The 20,324-nt window shown below is 47.6% G+C and overlaps 1 protein-coding gene across 1 annotated transcript in view; it reads right to left on the bottom strand.

Moving 5' to 3' along the window:
• Nucleotides 1-20,324, bottom strand: part of GALNT8 (polypeptide N-acetylgalactosaminyltransferase 8) — an 89,861-nt gene that overhangs the window by 38,800 nt on the left and 30,737 nt on the right.

Raw genomic sequence — 20,324 nt, 5'->3', positions numbered from 1 at the left:
CCTGCAAGCCGCCCTTCTCTGTTCGGTTTAGGGAGCTGACCTGCGCAGTGCATCTCATCAATAAGAAAACACCCCTCACCGCCCCCCCCGCCCGCCCCATGGCATAGAGTTCTGTGCCTCCACTCACCCAGAAATTTAATGAAAGAAATCAAATTATATTTTGTCCTACTGTATTTACGAAGACCTATTTGCCAGCTTCTCCAATCTCTACTTTAAAAAAAAAAAAAAAATTTGAGGAAGCATGCTTTGATGTCTTGAGAGCTTCCAATTTAAATTTACTCCAATGTCAGTCCCCGGAGAATCCCATACCTCCCTTTGCAAACCCGGGAGGGCGAGGCCGCCATTCTCCCAGGACTGCAAAGTGATAGCAGGGGAAAGGGTAGGAAGTCGCTGGTGGCCTTTTCCAACGGAAGTTTTCCAGGGGAGTCCTGGGAGTTGGGGCAGCAGCCCCAGTGAAGAAAGAACCAGAAGATGGTGGCATCTCAAGAGGTAGCATAGCCCAGGGAAGTACATCCTGGAATTCATAAGCTCCCAGCCTCCCTGGGGAGGAGTCCGGAGTGAATGAGAAAAGGGGGAAGGGGGGAGTGGAAAGGGCATGTTGATTAAACTAACAGCTGCGCTTCCTGAGCACTTGATGGGGTACCGGCCACCTTCCAGGGGCTTCACCTGCACCACCCCTCACCTCCTCTTCACAATCCTATGAGAAAGATGGCCTCTGCTCTTCAGTAATGTTACAGCGAAGACCCACCTGGCATTGTTTGGGTAGGGACCCAAGTTTGCCGTAGAGACTCTTCCCCTAACTCTCCAGGAGGGAGGAGGTAAGAATGGCTTTCCATCCATTTCTACCAGAGGCCCTGTCGTCTTCCATCACTGATCACACAGGTTGGGGTCTGCTGCCACTGCCAGGTAGGGTTGACGTTCGCTTCTCTGCGCTTCGTTTTCCCCCTTTGGGGGTGGCTGTGGACACAATAGGTTGCTGACAGCCAGAAGGTGTTCGTGTGTAGCTTCCTGTGCTCTTAGGTCATTGGTAAGAGTCCATGGATGATACTGATGGAAATGATACATGAAGGTACTCTCAAACCACAGGGTTCGTGTGAGAGTTCTTTGTATTGCATGGAGTGTTTTAAAACCACAGTGATTCACTCCCAGCGCGGGGGCGGGGGGTGGGGGGTGGGGAGTAGGGAACGAGGTGTCCTGGAGGTTTAGGGCAGAGGTCAAGTGGTGAGTGGGTAGGAGACAGGCTGCCACATCCCTGCTTCATTCTCCAGTCTGGTCCCTCACCAGGCCTGCAGGGCAATCGTCCTTTGGCTTCTTTTCTTTGCTTATCCTGTTCATTTCCACTGGCTCCTCTCAGCTTGCATGTTTCAGTGAATGGCGAGAGAGCAAGTGTACTCAGTCAATATTTTTCCTATTCACAGGCTCTGTAATTAAACTTCGCACTATTAAGTTGCTCCATTAAAAAAAAAAGAAGTATTTTAAAGAAGGAAAGGGAACCTACATATAACCTGTGTTATATAAGTATATCATATATTATATGATATATCATATAACATAAGTATTATATAACATAGAAGATACTTCTTTTTACCCATGTCCAGTTATGTGTAATTCTTTTCTGGGTGGTAAGTTGACTCACTCCTGGTCCCTCTCGTCGTCTTTGGTGGTCAGTTTGTACAGTGAAATATTCATTTGCATGTTTGCTTTCCTCATTGCCATTTTTATCCATGAGGTTGTCAACTAGGTCAGTAACTCTTCGAACAAACCTTGGAGAAACGTGGGAAGGAACCTGCATTCTGCCAGGAGGGTGCACAGTCTAACGTTGTGGCGGGCATAGCCCTTTGAATACCCCTTGGGTTCAGGCTGCCAAGCTACCGGCAGAGCTGATGCTCCATGGTTACTTTGACATGCACCCCACAAGGCTCTGGCCCAGGAGAGGTTTCACTGTGCACCAGGAGTTTCCCCTGGAGGGAAAACCCATTAGCAAGTTCATGAATCACAGTTCTATTTTTAGTTCTTTTGTGAACTCGTTTCTTAGCTTTAGAAAAGCCCTTTTTTCTAGATCTTTCTTCTCAAGCAATTATTAAGGGTGAGTAAAATCACACCTTTGGAAGGGCCAGTTCCTATGTGAAGGAAGACAGGAGGGATAACCCCATCCATAGACTGCAACGCCAACTCCAGTGACCGGTGAACATTTCCCCAGAGTTCACTGAGCCCCAATTTCATGAAACCATAGGCTTTTCTAATTGTATCTAAATCCAGACATTTTCGCCACTGGTAGGAACCATTCATTTATTTAACAAGATCTCATTGAGAAGCTACTGGGTGCCCACCATGTGCCGGGTGCTGGGGATTTAGGAGTGATCTGGACACAACCCACCTGCTCTCATGAGCTTAGATTTTCGCGCAATAAATACATGACATTCTAGACAGAAAATGTTAACAGTAAACAATAAAGAAGTTGTTTACATATTGTAGTAAATGCTCTGACGAAAATAAATGGGATGCTGAGTCAGAAATGAACCTGAGGATTCTGCTTTGAAGAGGGTGGTTGGGGAATTTCCCTCTGAAGAGGTAATATTTCAACTGAGAAGTCCAAGATGAGAATGAGCCAGACTTGCTCAAAGCAGGGAAGAGCATTCCGGGCAGACAGGTTCAAAAGCTCCGAGCTAGACAGGTCATGGGTGTTCAAGATGATAACAAAAGCCATGTGCTGGGAGGAGAACAGGCAGCAGGGAGAGATGTACAAGATGAGGCTGAAGAAGGAGCGAGGGGTCGGTCTTACAGGGGGCGGTGTGCAGGTGTTCTCTTGGGATGTTGTTTGTGAAGCCAATGATGGTTCTCAAGAGGAGAAGAGACATGACACGATCTACACAGAGGCTGTGGGGGAATGAGTTACAAAGCCACAAAAGAAAATATCGGGAGACCAGGAAATTGCAGCGATTTGGGGGGAAGATGATGATGACTTGGACTAGAGAAAAGGTAGGGCGTATAGAGATACAGAGGGAGGGGGTGGGGTTGGGGAGACGTTTAGGAGAAAGAATTAGCAGGAACTGGTGATGGATAGGACATGAGAAGTAAACAATGGATGCCAGGTTTGGGATTTGAGCAACCAGGTGGGTTGGTGGTGCCATTTATTGAGAAAGGGAAGATGAGAGACTAAACATCTTGGGATCAATCAAGACCCATATCGTTTTTAGACATGTTCATTTGGAGAGGCAAATTGCACATGTGAACAAAGACATCAAGGAGGCGATTGTTTATCCAGGTCTAGAATATGGTAGAGAAATGTATGATTTATGAATATAAAATATTTAGAAGTATTTAAACCCCTGGCATTAAAGCCTCCTAGAGAAACAGAACATGGACAGTGAAGAGAAACATAATCAGGACCAAGCCCTTCACAGCAGAGCCTACAATTTACCATTCAAGTTCAGGAGGAAGAGGAGCCAGCAAAGAAGACCAAGGGGTTTTCAGTGGAAAGGAAAGGAGACCAAGAGAAAGGATTGTCCTGGAAACCAACAACTGGGACCAGACCCCAGGGGTCCCATCCTCCCCGACCCACGCAGACCTTCCAGCTGAAAACATATCTACATCAAATGAGGAGCACATGGTGGGAATAAAATGGTGTCAATAGGGAGGAACCACCTAAAAATGGACGTATGTACCAAGATGAGCAGATAATTTGATAACCATTTACATTTTTATCTTTGCCTTAAAATGCACTTATCCCGGGTATATAAATGATCATTCTACTCTATTGTACAGGTTTCTTTTTTTTTTTTTTTTTTTTTTTTTTTTTTTTTTTTTTTTTTTTTTTTTGCGGTATGCGGGCCTCTCACTGTTGTGGCCTCTCCCGTTGCGGAGCACAGGCTCCGGACGCACAGGCTCAGCGGCCATGGCTCACGGGCTTAGTTGCTCCGCGGCATGTGGGATCTTCCCGGACCAGGGCACGAACCCGTGTCTCCTGCATCGGCAGGCGGATTCTCAACCACTGCGCCACCAGGGAAGCCCTGTACAGGTTTCTTTTATCACATTTTCTACTTTGCTCTGTGTGTACGTGTGTGTGCTTATCGTTACCCCAGGAATAAGATCCTTGTGGTTTTCCTATGGGGAGATTCAGCCTTGTTTCTCTGAGTCATCTCTGCGAATTGTCCTTCTCACTGCCCTGTCTCTCACAGACACCTGTGGAAGGCAAGAATGGTAGGTGGTCAGCTTCCTCAGTTCCTACCTGTGCACAGTATGTATACACACACCCTCCCTAAGAAGAATCACCCCCTCTCTAGGTTTCCCCTGCAGATGGCTTGGGACAGCAATGATGTGTCAGACGGTGTGTCCCATGACCACTTCCCTCCCTCTGCGCTTTCCCTGGGACTAAAGTGACAAGGGGAAGGACAAGTGTAAACACGTATCTTGCACGTAAGCATCATTTATAATTAGCTGCTTAGCCAAAGTTTTTGATGATGATGATGATCGTGATGGTGATGGTCTCAACTCCAAAGTGCGATGGAGCTGATGATGCTCCGGAATCCACTAGAGAAAAATCTAACAGATTTTAGTTGAGTGAAGCTGTGTATTGGGAAAAGAGTGCATTAGACCTCTGGGTCTTGCAAATCAACAGCCCTAGGAAATGACTAACCATGCCAAAAAAAACATTTGGGACTTCCCTGGTGGTCCAGTGGTAAAGAATTCACCTTCCAATGCAGGGGACCCAGGTCTGATCCCTGGTTGGGGAACTAAGATCCCACAGTCTCCAGCTCTCTCCCTTTCGGGAAGGTGGGGAACTGTACACTCTAGCTCAATCGTGGTTGGACCAGTCCAGTAGTTCTAACCCATGAGTTGTAAGCAGAAGTGATGCGTGTCATTTCTGGATCCAAATATTTAGTTAAAGCCTCTAGAGCTTTCTTTACCCCAGCCACAATGGCCAGAATCACCCATGATGGTGGCTGCTCTGGCAGAGTGAGGTGGGTTCCAGAGAGAGGTGAGGTGGGACAGGGCCCCCAGACAAAGCAACAGGAACATAGCATGAGTAAGAAAAAATTCTTTTGTTGTTCTAATTCTCTGATATCTGGGGATGGATGTGTTACCATGGCATAATCTAGTCTATCCAAACTGATCCACAATGATACCCAGAATCGAGAAGATGCTGTAACCAAAAGCTAAAATTTGTGTCATTGGTTCAGGGGCCAGATAATGGACAGTAAAGACACTTTATTGGAGGCTGTTGTGGAGTATCTATGTTCTGAGTGGCAAAATATTTGAAAAATTGTTGCCTGTGATAACTTAGAAGGCAGATAATGTACCTAAAAACTGGCACATCTATGAAGAGGTTAGAAAACAGATTGTTAGTATCACATGGTGGCTACCATTGGCGAGCAGAGCTGAAATGGATGAGAGAGAGGTCAGAAATGTGGGGATTTTCAGGGTTGGCAGAGGCAACTGCTGCTTATTCCCAATCGGATGTAAACAAAAATGGAAAGACCTCTGTGGCAGAGGGCTGATTAGGACTCAGGCTTGCTTCATGGAACAAATCTATCGTAGAGCAGTCATGCTCCTTGTTAATACCTCTGAATGAAATAAGGTGTTTTACAAAAACCTAATTAAAGTTGTGGCTTCCAAAAAAATTATTATTTGAATTAAACAAAGTGTCTTGTGGGGAGGGGAAGAAACTAGAGGGGTGTAACCTCCCACAGAAAACTAATAGGCTCGAATTATCCACTGTTAGGTTGATCTCAAGAAGAACCACGGGTGTGGTTATTGACTATGGGCACAGAGAGCTGCCTGAACAGATAGAAGAAAGTCTAAGATGATTTACATCAGTCATACCGCCAAAGGAACCACGACCTGGACTAAACCATTCAGGACTGTTCAAGACTTGAAACAACTTTTAGGCCCCTAAATTTTTATGGTCAGGAAGCAGACAGAGAAAGCTGCTCAGTCCCCAAGAAACATATCACCTGCAACGCCCATCTCAGACAGGACCAAGGAAGATGACAGAGAAGAAGAGTGTTCCAGAGGGAGAAGCCAGGGGATAGAGAACAGTGAGCTGGGAATCCCTCCCAAGCAGCCACATGAGGTCCTAATTCTGCTAAGTGGAGTTCAGAACCACAGCAGTCCAGTGATGGCTGCACTGCTTCCATCTCTCCCCCTTCTGAATGGGAATATTTATGAAGGTTATCTTATTCCAAATCAACCCTTGTCCACTGCATTGTGAGAGAGGAAAAGATAACATGTCTTTGGTTCTCTGAGTTTCTGAGCGAGGAGGTGCCATGTCCGTAACTGATGTAGAGAACAGAACATGTCTCTCTGAACACAAAGACCACTTCCCGCCACTGGAGGTCCTAGACTTTGAGCTTTGGTACCTGGAATGGATAGGACTTTCGTGTTGTCTCCCTTAGAGAGTGCGTGAGTGTATTTTGCCTGTGAGGGTCAAACATTTCATGATCAGGAGGGCAGACGATGGTAGGCGTTGCTGCTATTTACCAAATATTTCCATCTCTCTACCTTCTGAGCACGTGGTAGGTTTGTGTCCTTCCTGGTCCACGTACGGCGGGCCAGGGTCACGTGGCTAGCTCCAGCTGACGTGTTGTGACATGTGTCATATCTGGCCTGCAGCACTGAGTTTCCCAAACTCTTTTCCTCTGCCATAATGACCCAGAGCACTTGAGAAAGTGGCTGCTCCATCAACCTAGGGCTGCCAAGAATGCCAGTGAAGAATGTGTAGTCTGAGAAATAAATAATCCTTCAACAGAAACCACTGAGAGGTATGGGATGTTTGTTACTAGAGCTTAACCCAGCCTCTCCTGACTGATACACCTACTTGTTTTCCTGCTTGGAGATACATACAATAGAGGTCATTAATGTTCTATTTTCTATGGCCACAGGAAAAAAATTGAACATAAATCATGAAATTCATTTCAAAAGCTTAATGTTGGTCAACTCTTTTGTTTTTATTGTTGGTTACTTCTCCCCCCACCATATCATGCTGTAGAGGGTATGCTCAGAAAAGATGGAGAAAATATTTTCTGGCCTCTTCCACCACTGGAGTGAAGTCCAAGTTCACGAAGAGATTGATCTGGAACCTTTGACACAGTTGAAGAAATTGTATCTCTTGTTGGTTCTGCTAACTGTGGACTCCGTGAAGTAAAAAAGTTCTCTTAGTTCTGACAACAAATGAAAGGACTTTATGGTTATAAGAAAAATAAAGTCCAGGATACGGTTTGTGATGGAAGCTTAAGGCAAAGGAAGTTCAATTGCTTTGCATCAAAACAGAAGTAAAATGATTTTCCATCTTCCCCCCAAGGTCAGGAATTGCAGGAACCTAAAAAGGAAGAAATTGTGAATTCCCTGGCGGTACAGTGGTTAGGACTTGGCCCTTTCACTGCCGAGGGCACAGATTTGATCCCTGGTGGGGGACCTAAGATTCCACAAGCTACTTGGGGATCTAAGATTCCACAAGTCGTGTGGCATGGCCAAAAATTTTTAAAGAAAGAAAGAAAGGAACACACCATTGTAAAGCAATTATACTCCAATAAAGATGTTTTTTAAAAAGGAAGAAAGGAAGAAAGGAAAGAAAGGAGAGAAAGAAAGAAGGAAAGAAAGAGAAAAAGAAAGAAAGAAAAGAAAGAAGGAAAGAGAGAAAAAGAGAGAAAGAAAGAGAGAAAGAAAGAAAGAAAGAAAAGAAAAGAAAGAAAGAGAGAGAGAAGGAGGGAGGGAAGGAGGGAAGAAAAAGAAAAGAAAAAAATATAAAGGAAGAAATTAGAGAAGGCTGTCTGTCGAGTAGGACAGGCCCCCAAAACAAGTGGGAAGGCAAGGTCTCAAAGACCTTGTGAGGTAGCCTGTCGGATGCAGAAATTGGAACTGGCATGTCTAATGGGCACTTTTAGGCTGTTTTCTCTTCTGGGCTTGGCTTCCCGTTCCAGTCTTGGAGAATGAAGGAGCCGCTTTGGAAGAAAAGATGGGGGAGGTTAGGGCGGGTTCTACAGAAAGAGGAGAGCCCACTAGCATCCTCCTCTCCCCTTTGGTTGCTGATAGACAGATGGGAGCAGTAGGGTGGCTGGGGCAGCTTTGTGCTTGGTCCTTTCCAAAGCGTTTATGCTTCCCTCCCCGCAAGCACGCTGCAAACAGAGAGCCACTGTCCCTCGCCCAGTGAGTCTAAGCTGGCTGTAGCGGGGCCTCCAAGGTGCCGCCTCCCTTCCTGAGGAGCCAAGAGTGTGATTTTCATGTTCTGGTTCATCTGCTCTCCCGATGGAATGAAATAGCCGGGGCTAAATAATGCAACATTCCCAGTCCACCGACGGTAGCTTCTCTCTTTTTTTAACTACAGCCTCTACTTCGCTCTGAGGAACAAATTATGTTTTATGGCCTTTTATAAAATATTCATCCCTCATCCCAATGTTCTCGGTGGTTCAGGGAGCCTGGAAATGGCCTGGGCTAAGGAGGACCTCATTTCCCCCAAGACACAATTCCCAGAGGCAGGCGGGCTCTGGCCACAGGGCCCACAATGCTGGCCGCCAGGTTGGGAGCAAGGACTCCAGCATCCTGCTCCACAGAGCTGGACTTTCCGGACACCTGGGCGTTGGGGGCCTCGGGGGCTGGAGGGGAGGAGGGTGAAAGGGAAATCGTGCTGCTCCGGGTGTCCCCACGCTTTGTTCCTGCCTTCTGAAGACGTTGAAGGCTCACCAAGCATCCTTCACACAGTTCCTTCTCCTCCGCACCCTCTTTTCTGAAATGCATGTGTTGTTCCCCGCCAGGCGCGGGTCCAGGACACCAGCAAGGGGGCCAGAGCCCAGAGGAGGGGAGGCGGCAGTGTTCAGAGCGTGTGGTCGGGGTGCAGGGGGGAAGACGGAGAGGTGACAGCTGCTTTCTCTCCGTGTACGTTTCGCATCCAAGTGACCAAGGGACACGGGTTCATAATAACATGAATAACGCCCTCGGTGGACCACGGTGCTTTACAGCGTGCGGAGGACTGTCACATCCAGAGCCTTGAGCACTGAAGTGGGAGTTGGGGAGCCCGACTTCCAGGCCTGGGGTGTCCGGTGATCGGCCCACATCGCTGCACTTCCCTGGGCCTCGGTTTCCTCACTTTGCAGAGTGAGGGGGTTATACAAGAGGACTCTGGGGTCTAAGGTAAATTATAAGCCTGGTTCTGCAGCCCTCAGACTCTGGATGTATGCTCCTTGTTTTCCTAGGTTGGTACCATTTCAGAGCGTCTCCAGGCATCTGCCACTGTAGGTCGAAAGAATCCCATTTTCTCCAAAAGCAACAGCATCAGCAACTCCCGAGTAGAGCGGTTTTCCAACGCTGGTCTCACACGGCTACCCCAGGTGTCACCCCCCAAGCCCTTCCCAAGGCAGAGGGAGGAGTGGGCTCTAGGCACCCCTTCCTGCTGGCCCGAGACCTGATTCTTGGAGGTGATGCCCAGGAGGACGTGGGTCACCAGCTGCAGAAACACGGCCACAGAGGCAGCAAGAGGATGCACACACCCTCACCACCCAGATGCCACTTCCCTCACCTTCGCCCCCGTCCTTGCCCCAGTCCCTACGGAGACGTGCTCATCTGAGGGTAAGAGGAAGGAGCTTACGCTAACAGCCCAAATGTGGAGAGGTGAAAATTACAGCAGAGGACATTTCCAATGGATTTGTCATCAAAAAGTCTCAATGTCCTCTGTGTCTCTCATTTATCCCAGAACCCATCCACCTGAAAAGCGCAAATTAGTTAATGCGCACATTTCCTGTTAGCCAAGGCAACCGTATAGATAAGAATCTGCACGTCGTGGGCTCCTCAAGCTGTATTAGCTGCTAAATAGATAGCATTCTCCCCTCGGTCCAGGGTGACCTGAGCAGTATTTATGAGTGGGGAGAGGACAAGAAGACAGCTCCTTGAGAGGCCATCTCTGTGCTGACTCATCTTGTTTCATCACCTGCTGTCCTGGCCATGCATACTGGTGACCTGAGACGTAGTCATTCATCTACTTAACAAATAATCATTGAGCATCTTCCGTGTACCAGGTACTGTATTAGGTACTGGGTATAGAGTGTTGAATGAAATAGGCCTGACTGTGACCCTGACCCCCAGGACAGTCTATCTAATGGCGGGGGGGCGGGGGCAAAGTATATACATACAGACATAAGTGTATAGACACATGTGCACACACACACACACACACACACACACCCCTATTTAGAGAGACAGACTCTCCTCAAGCAGCCCTGCGTGTTTTGGGATTCAGCCATTCAAATCCTTCCAGCTGAGACCCCAGACATCACGGAGCAGATAACAGGACATCCCCGCTGCAACTTGTCTGAATTCCCGAACCCCAGAATTGTGAGCTGTAATGATACCCAACTGATATTCGAAGACAGTAGGTGTCGGGTAATTTGTCTTTGCAGCAAGAGATAACCGAACCCCTCGGAGAAGCCAAATAACCTGCAGAGAGTATCTCAGCTAAGAAGTTTTGCAGTGGAGGTTCCAACCCAGCTGAGCTGTGAGGACAGACCACCTCCTGGGAAGTGAGTGAGATGCTAGAGCTCAGGGGAGCCCAGAACTTTCCTGAATGCAGTTAACCCTCTGCACTTTCTCTTCACACCCACACCCATACACACACACCCATACACACACCCATACACACACACACACACACACACACACACACACACACACACACACACACACACACACCCTGGGCATCGTATTTCACTGTGTCATCACCAGAAGGGAATCCTTACAGGAAAAGGACAGGCATGAAGTCCCTCATTTAGGGAGAAAGCATCAGCTCAGCTAATCCGAGTCAGCAGACTTTCGGAATCCGGGTCTGGCTGATGTAGGCCGCACTCTAGCCACGCTCTGCAGCACAGAGAAACCAGACATAAGGTTCCAATTTGAATTCCATTTCCATGAAAAACACGTCCAGCCGAATCCTCCCAAAGCCAGGAAGGGGCCCTGCCCTAGGGAAGAGCCCCTCATCCTTACAAAACAGGTCGAAAACAAGGAGATGGAGAACAGGGGGGAATGGGGGGCAGGCAGGGGGCCGGCGCCACGCTGTCCTCAAGTTCTGCGCTCAGTTTCCTCCACGTCGTCGGCTCAGGAATTGGCAGGGGAAGGGGCGAAGTGACGTTTTGGAAAAAGGAAAGGGAAGTCGCAACTCCTTTTTTTCTGGGGTGGGGGGGCACTGCGTGGCATGTGGGATCTTAGTTCCCTGACCGGGGATCGAACCCGCGGCTCCTGCAGTGGAAGCGCAGAGTCTTAATCACTGGACCACCAGGGAGGTCCCAGGAAGTTGCAATTTCTGATACCTTCCATGTGTCCTGCTTCTAGTCTCCCTTGGGGAAATAGCAAACCACGTGGGCGCCCTGGGTTCCCTTAGAGCCCAGGGTAGGTTGGGGCTGAGCATTTGGGACTTGCACGCCGAACTGCAAAGAGGAACCAAGAGGATTGTGGAGTAGTTTACAAGGTCAGAGAGAAGACCTCTGACATTCTGATTGCAGCCCCCAAGCCCAGCTGGGCGGCTGGTACATAACAGACACTCAATGTTTGTTGAATAAGTGAAAAAAAATAAGTGATCTCCATACACCATACAACTACCCTGATGTCAAGTACCTAAAATATTAGGAAGCGGGCAGCCTGCTCCCCATCCAGATGCCTCTGATCTTCTGAGGAAGGGGGGACGCACCACGAGGGCGGGGCTCCCTTGCCCACTGGTAGAGCACAACCTCGAGGGAGGTGATGCGGAAGGAGCACAGGCCAGGTGCCACTCCCCAGCTGTGTGACCTTGGGTGCATTTCCCAACGTCTCTGAGCCTCCGTGTTCTCGTTTTAAAAAATGAAGCTAAAACGTCTCTTGGTCCCAAATTAACGTGAAGAAGTTTGGGATGCTTTTCATCAAGTAGAAACTTAATAACTATAGCTCCTTCCACTTTACCTTGAGTTGGTACAACTCCGGGGATAAAATTTTGCCGTAAAAATCTATAGCCCTAGGTTTCTTACTCTTCCTTCCACCTTCCACCTTGCCCTTGCAATCCGGGTACCTGACAGCCCAGGCGTGAAGATTCACTTTGGGGGTGAGGCTGTACGTTGGATTTATATCTCATCTCCCCCACTGCAGGCAAGTTACTTAACTAATACGGACTGCCAACTCCTCATCTATGGAAAGGGAGTCCTGACAATACCTCTGTCATTGTAGTTCAAAGGATGTCTTCATGAATGGGCAGGTTGTACCCCGGCAGCCTGCGCTCTGTACCCAGCACCGTGCACCCTGGCGTGGCTGCTCATCAAATGATGAGGGAGGGGCGTCTTTTTGTGATTTGTGCAAAGGTTCTCTATGGGCTAAAGCTGGCCCTGAGCTGGCGTAAAGATTAAATGAGATATAGCAAGAATGTCACTCACCCTTGTTCATAATAGGAGGGGGCTTTAAAAATCTATCCCAAATCTGATTACTTTTTCTCACTACTTGAGAGTTCTAGAAGTCTCTCTGTTGGTCTCCCGCCAGTGATGTGCTGGAGCTCATACGCTGACTCACCAGAGCCAACTGCTGGCAAAACCCAAGTGTCCGTCAACAGAGGAAAATATGGAGAAAGAAGATGTGGTACGTGTATACACAGTGGAGTACTACTCAGCCATGAAAAAGAGTGAAAGAACGCCATTTGCAGGAACATGGAGGGACCTAGAGATGATCATACTAAGTGAAGTAAGTCAGAGAGAGAAAGACAAATATTACATGATATCACTTATATGTGGAATCTCAAAAACAGCACAAATGAACTTATTTACAAAACAGAAACAGATCCACACACATAGAAAACCATCTTAGGGTTACCAGAGCTTCTAGCACTTTCTCTCCCACTCTCTGCCCTCTCCCCACTTCCTCTCGCTCCCTAGTCATCTGGCCTCTGCTTCTGGGGATCACCCACCGATGACCCCCTCATGTTTCCCTAGGCTCTTGCCTCTCACGAGGTGTTTCCAGTTTGCCTGATGACCCCTAATGGAACCCCGTGTAGCAGGCCAAGCAATCAGCATCATCCATATTTCTAACACGAGGACCTGCTCCTGACATTCTTACTTGAGCTGGCTGCAGGTCCCGCAGCTCTTTGATGGTGGCACCACGACTAGGACCCAGGTCTTTGGCCTCCAAACGGGGGCACACCTCATGAAAAAGGCCTTCCGATTTGCATTTCCACGAGGACAGCTTCATCATGCAGTCTGGGATGCCTTTCCCAAATTTCCAGTCATCTCCTTGATCAAACGAAGCATTTTTCACAGCATCAGTTAACTTGGACAAACGATTGCTATGAGCCGGACACCGTAGGGGTTTTACATACATTATCCTTTTAATCCTCACCATTCTCTGAAGCTCGGAGAGGTTAACAAACTTCTCCAGGTTCACCAAATAGACAAATGGTGGGGTTGGAATTCAAACCCAGGTTTTTAACAACGCACATTGCAACCCTCTTCCTGAAGGAGATCCACCACAAGGAAAAGCAAAAGAAGCAAAACAGAAGGGCAGTCAGAGCTCTTCTCCATACAATGTCTTCATTGATCAGCTCTGAATGCTCCTCACCCCTCTTCTTCCTGGGACAGGGACCCTAAGGGCTCTAAGACCCGGATCCTGAGTCCTGGATTCTCCGTACTCACCGCCAGGCCCCTTCTCGGACTCCTCCTCCTCCAGCGCTCCTCTTGCTCCTGGACCAAGCTTTAACCTCCTCTCTGCCCACGCAGCCCCAGACCAGCCCCCTCTTCACGTTCACATCCTCACTCCGAAGCAGAAGCAGCCTACAGCCCTCCCTCCCGCGAGCAGACCAAGAATAGCTCGTGGCTGGATGAAAGCTCTGAGTCCTGAACCGCAAGCATGATTTCGCTTCAACTTGTCCCGTCCTTTCTTTCAAATGACCCCCATTCATCACCCTGTGCCGCCTTCGCCTCGGCCCTCGTGCACACGGCTCGCCAGCTCTCTTTGGAGGACTTGTTCTTGGGGGACCATCAGAGAGGGACTTGCTTCCCAAGCCACTCTTAGGGACCCCTCCCAGCCAGCCCCCAGCCTTCAGATCACAGAGCTTATCACCGAGCCCGCTGCAGCTCTCAAAAACTGGACACTTAATGGAGATGGATCTGTCCCCCGGGCTGGCTCTGAAGGCAGCACACTCACTGAAGAGTTTCTTCTTGCTGTTTTTTTTCCAAGGTAGGGCTTGAACTGACAGAAAGGGAGAAGAAATAATCTTCTTATTATGTCTTAAAAAAATAAATACTTGCTCTAATAAAATCACCAGCCCTGAAAGATGCAGGCAGGGAGATGGAAAATCTTCCATTCCTAATTAAGTTCCCATAATGAGGAGCGGGCAGAGCAGGACAGGGTATTGAAAAGGCATCAGGGCCGTAACACTTGGAAGAGAAACACTGTCTGACTTCATTACGAGACGTTCCCGTGAGCCGTCTCTCTCTTCTCTGTTCAAGCGATTTGCATACTCCCTTACGCAAGCGTCTGAATTAATCTGGGCCTTTCTCCTAGGCCAAATGGCATGTAATTCTGCTTTCGATGACCTAGGCTGCCTTATTTATTCTTCTAAATTAGCTTGTCCCACTTAACCCACCCCTCTCCTACTTATCACCCCTGAGCCAGCTATTAGCCCTCCATGAGGGGAATTAGTGTGTGTGAGTTTAAGGATGGGGGAGGGGGGCAAGTAATCGGAAAAGAAGCAGCAAAGGAAGATGAGGAAGGCCAGGGACTCTGCTCCTATCAGATCAGACAGGAAGCAGCACCTCCTGGCAGAAAGCTGGCTCTGTCCTAAGTGTGCCGGGGCTAATGCACTATTTTCTTTTGAAGTGTGTTTTGCTGCTGCTAATGGACTGTTTCTTAGTGAATCTTGTTTCCTGATACATTTAAAGAAACCATGAAGGAGGGGTGCTCTCACAACCCACAATTCACGTTTCCTTCCTGGGGTGTTTGTCGTCTTCTGAGGCACTCTTTCCAAGGCTCAAGAGCCCACATTCAGCCCTCACATGTACGAGGCACCGCTCTCAGTGCTAGAGAGGCGCTGATCTAATTTCACTTTCGAAACTGTTTTATCCTTACAGTCAGATAGCTGGGGAGAGACTGACCAGGTGTGCAGTGAACCATCATTTCCTTTTCATCCTGGGCAGGCAGCTGGACTACATTTCCCAGCTTCCCTTGCAACTAAGTGGCTGCAGCACCATGAGATCACATCCCACCCAGTGGAATGTGGGCAGAAGGGATGTGGTGGGTCCCTTCCCGGGCTGGCTCAGGAAACTATGCAAACCTGAACACTCTCTCCTTTCCCCATCTTTTGACCAGATAAGGAGGATGCCGAGGAGTGCAGGGTGGAGGGGGTTGAGGGAGCCATAAGTTGGAGGGATTCTGAGTCCCTGAGTCACAAAGTAGAGCAGAGCTAAGCAGAACACCTGCATTGCTGTTGTATGAAGAAGACATAAACTTTTATAGTGTTAATCTAACTAAAATGTTGGATACAGCAGTTAGCCTACCCTGGCTAATGCATCCCCCATTCTGTAGATGGAGGAATTGAATTACGACTGAATGTCTGTGACTTCCTCAAGTTCTAACGCTATTCAGTGGCAGAGCTGGGATTCACAGGCAGCTTTTCTGACTAAAACCAGTGCTATTGCTGCTGCCCCACAGCTGCTTCATCATCGCTTCTGCCACTGCTTTCAGAGAAGCAACAAATCTGCTGAGAGAGGCGATCAGCTCGTGCAGATGCACTTACAGCTCATTGATGCTGTCCTAATTAGGACCGAAATGAAGATGACTCTGGGGGAAAAAGAGACGGAAAGCAGGGAAGTAATCAGAGCCACATCCTGGGCATAATATGTGGAGAGATTCTGCAAAGTCACCTTTGAGGACCTCAAAGCAGCCTTAGCAACAGCAGGCACCAGGGTTAGCCCAGGCAGGTTGGCAACAGGGGTATTAAATGGCTGCAGTGTGCTCATTTGAGAAAAAGGTAGACCATGTGTATTCCTTGGGAGGAGGGAAGCCCCAAGCACGCAAGGAAGAATCCCTGGAATGTCACCATGCATGGCCGGCACCATCACTCCTCTGTTTGAAATCCTTCAGTGGCTTTACTTGTGGCTACAACATAGAGTCCAGCACCTTAACTGCACCCAGGGTCCACCAGGATCTGCCCAATCTTACCTATCCGGCCTCAACCCCCTTCCTTAAGGACAGCACAGGCAGAGTGTGGGCAAAAGCACCTTATGCTCCAGCAACTTCGACTATTCTTAACTCCCATGCCTTCCAGGTCTTTGCAAACGCTGTTCCTTCGGCATGGTCTCCCAGCCCCAGCCGCAGCCCCCTTAAAGCTCAGGCCGGGTGTCCTCTCTTTCTCCAGCCTGGGGTGATGTCCCTGCTCTGTACCCCACAGCCCCCCCTCTGCACACCCGCGTTACAGGGCTTGTCAGATTGCTGTGCAGTTGCTCACTCTTGTCTCCTGCCAGACTATGCATCGTGCACCCCGATCTCCCAGCTCCCTGCAGAGCACATGGAACATAGTAAGAGCTCCACAAATGCGAGGTGAGTGCAGGGGCCGATGGCTGAATAAACAGGATCCTTAAATAAATTTACTTGGCCTCATAGTAGATAGAATAATGGCCCCTGCAAAGGTGTCCACATTCCTAATCCCTGTAACCTGTCACTATGATATGTTACACGGCAAAATGGAATTAAGTGTGCTGATCAACTGACTTCAAGAAAGATGATTCTGGAGTGTCCAGAGGGGCCCAATGTCATCAAAAGGTCCTTTAAAGATGGCAGAACAGTCAGTGGTGCAGGGACACAATGTGAGAAAGATTTGATCAGCCACCACTGACTTTGAAGGTGGAAGAAGCCACAAGCCCAGGAGTGCAGGCAGCCTCTAGAAGATGGAAAAGAAAAAAAAAACAAAACCAGAAAACAAAACAAACAAACAGCAAACAAGGGATGTCCCCCTAGGACTTCCAGAGAGAAACACAGCCCTGCTAACACCTTGATTTTAGCCCAGTGAGACCCATTTCAGACTTCTGACCTCCAGAACTGTGAGATAATATATTTATGTTGTTTTCAGCCACGTTTGTGCTAATTTGTTGCACAAACTAGAGAAAACAAACACAGACACTTTTAAACTGCATGCAAAGTTCCAAAGGAGAAAACAGCTATTCATCCATCCACGTTATCTGATCATCTGCTATGCACAAGGCACCGTGCTAAGATCTAGAGGGGTGCAGAGCTGAATTGGAACAAATCCTACCCGTTCGGGGAATGTGGGTGCGGGGAGGAGTGGAGGGGGTCTTGACCTGCCACTGAAAGATACCTGAAAGCGTGGAAGGAGGAAGGGAGCTGAAAGTGGGAAGGAAATATCCCAGACCTGGATCTGAGACCAGATCTCTCCTTGCTCAACACAGGCAAATGTGCAGATGGGGTCACTGCAAGAGAAGGGGCTTTGAAGGCAGCCACGTAACGGGAGCTCTGCAGCACGCTCTCTGGGAACACATATGTAACTCACATGTAGTTTCCTACTTATGGGAAAGAGCTGTCCCTGGTGACAACCGTGTGGAAGATAAGGGAGTGAAAATTCCGGAATAAAAGCCACAAGTCACTCTTGTCCAGTGCCTGCATTTAACGGGTGAAATAACCAAGGCTCAAAGGGGGAAACACCACCTTCATTCTGAAGCCTTCCTTGACTCTGGCCAAACAGGTGTAATCCTCCTCTCGTGAATGTTTCCTCAGCCCTGGGTTCAGATCTCTATGGCAGTAAGATCATTACGGGGGTTCTAGTGTGTAAGTATGGTTGCCACATCCCATCGTCCTGTCTATTTCTTGAAGGCAGGGTCTAAGTCATATGCATTATTTTACTCCCCTTATCAGTGACTAAACATAGTAATCGAAAAATAAATGTTTGTTGAGTGACTTAATGTACGATCCCCAACAGGGAAAATCAGATAAGCCGAGACTTCCCAAATCAGGTGACCAGAGATAGAAAGACACTGGTAGCAACGTTCTTCAATAAATGTGTATCACTTTTGAGTCTAAAGGAAAGTTGTATTTTAAGAAAAGTGATTCAAATTCATGTTTTCTGTTTGTTTCAAAGCCTATATTTTTCTATCCTGCTACCCTCTTGGAAATGCAAGATGTAGTCCTCATTCAGTCACTCACCGGTTGTGTGACCATGAACTGGTAAATTAATCTCTGAGAGCCTTAGTTTCTGCCTTTGTAAAGTTTGGATAATGATGCTTATTTGTTCAAGTTGTTTGGAGGATGACGAATGGCATTTGCACAGCCCCCAAAGCCCAACGCCTAGTAGACCCTCAATACATGTCAGCTATAAGGAGCATCCTCCAAGGTGGGGAATCCCTTTGTACTCAGCTGGGAGGCACTGACCCCATCATTACAGACCAGACCCAGCCCTGCGGGCTCCCTCCCACCACACCTGGGAGAACAGAACTCTTTTTTCTAACACACCTCCCTCTGTCTTCTTCCTTCTTCCTTCTCGGAGCAGCAGCCCTTATGGTGGGCTGGTCAGCTGAGGAAGTGCTCTGTTCCACCTAAAACTTGTGCCCAAAAGAGACTCACCCACACCATCGTTCCAGAGTCATCTTCTAAAGCCTGTACTAGAAACTTCTGTCTTTCAGAAGATAACTCCTCTATATCCAGAAATAATGAAAAATGCTGGATTTTTTCTGGTAAAATATTGAATTTTAAAAAATCAAGCTACAACTGTATATAAAATAAGGTCCTAATTTTATAAAATTTATAAATATATTCAGACACATAGATTCAAAGAAAAAAGATAAGAAGGAAATAAGGAGAAATCTATAATTATTACTTCAAAGTGGTAAGCTGATGCAGGCTTTTGTATTGTTTGTTTATTGGTTTGGCTTTGCCTTTATGTGTTTTGGAAATTTTTACAATGAAAAATAAAACTTGAGTATTATTTATTCATTTGTTTCTCTATGCATTCCTGAGGGAGAAGGCAGGATAAAGGGCGTTTCTGTTGGCTGCTGTGTTCCTCGCAGGCCTACACTGTCTCTCCCCCAAGGGTGGGCCCCCACCTCTCCTTCGCCCTTTCATGCCATCCAGGCAAATTCATTTTTGGCACTTTTCCTCCCAGTTCCATGTCTCTGTTCATTTGCCATCACATCCCTGGGACCATGTCAGGCTCTGAAGCAGGAAGAGTTCCCCTCTCCTCACTCACCTCCTCCAATCCCACCTTCCTCGGGAGGCCTCCTGAGCCTGAGGCAGACCTGAGAGCCTCCTCCACCCCCCACCCCGCCCACCCTGTTAGCCCCCTCCCCAGTCCACGTGGGCCTGCTTCCCTTTCTGCTCCAATCAAATTGATTCAACGAAGTGTCAGAGGAGTAGAAGTAAAAGTTAGGACAGAAGGTGGGGAGGGTGGGGGAAATGGATGAAAACCATAAAATCCTAAAAAAGCATGATTAAGTTTGCATAACCCTGGTGAATCTAGGCCACACAACCGGCAGCTACAGAGTCTCAAAAAGACACAACCAAAAGGGATTCAAATGGTCCTTTCTCCTCTGACCCCTAGCAGGAGACAGGAGAACGTGCATCCAAAACAGAGGAAACAGGTGTCCCTTCCATGAGGACACGTGCTCTCCAAAGAAAAGCATTGCACAAGGTCCCTTCCAGACCAGAGAAAAGAAGCACCCAGTCTCAGGGTAAGCAGAGCCCTGTCCCAGAGCCATCCCTGCACAGACCTTATTTACCTTGGCTTTTCTGTTCTCTACCTCACAGACTTACTTAATTAAGCACTCTCTCTCTCTCTCTCTCTCTCTCTCTCTGGCTACGTGTCTTTTTGTTATTATTCAATGTATTTAACTAAAATAAAGCAAAAACAGTTCATCCATTTCTCCCACCCCCCCAACCCCCTGCCTCTGACAACCACCAATTTGTACCTATGAGCCTAGTTGTATATGTATATTATATAAATACATATAATATCATATATATATATGGATACTACATACAAGAGAGATCATACAGTATTTGCCTTTCTCTGTATGACTTATTTCTCATAGCATAATGCCCTCAAAGTCCATCCATGTTGTCACAAATGCAGGATTTTATTCTTTTTTATGACTGAATAATATTCCACCACATGCGCACACGCACACATGCACACACACCCCTTATTTTATAGATATATGGAATTTATCCATTTCTTCTAGGTTGTCCAACTTGTCAGCATATAATTTTTCATAGTAGCCTCTTATGAACCTTTGCATTTCTGTGGTATCAGTTATAAAATCTTTTTCATCTCTGCTTTTATTTATTTGAGTCTTCTCTCTTTTTTTTCTTGGTGAGTCTAGTTAAGG

The sequence above is a fragment of the Kogia breviceps genome, chromosome 12 (genome assembly GCF_026419965.1).
Source record: "Kogia breviceps isolate mKogBre1 chromosome 12, mKogBre1 haplotype 1, whole genome shotgun sequence".
NCBI classification, from domain to species: Eukaryota; Metazoa; Chordata; class Mammalia; order Artiodactyla; family Physeteridae; genus Kogia; species Kogia breviceps.
Note: the sequence above shows the minus strand (reverse complement) of the source record. Positions and strands in the feature narration are given on the sequence as shown.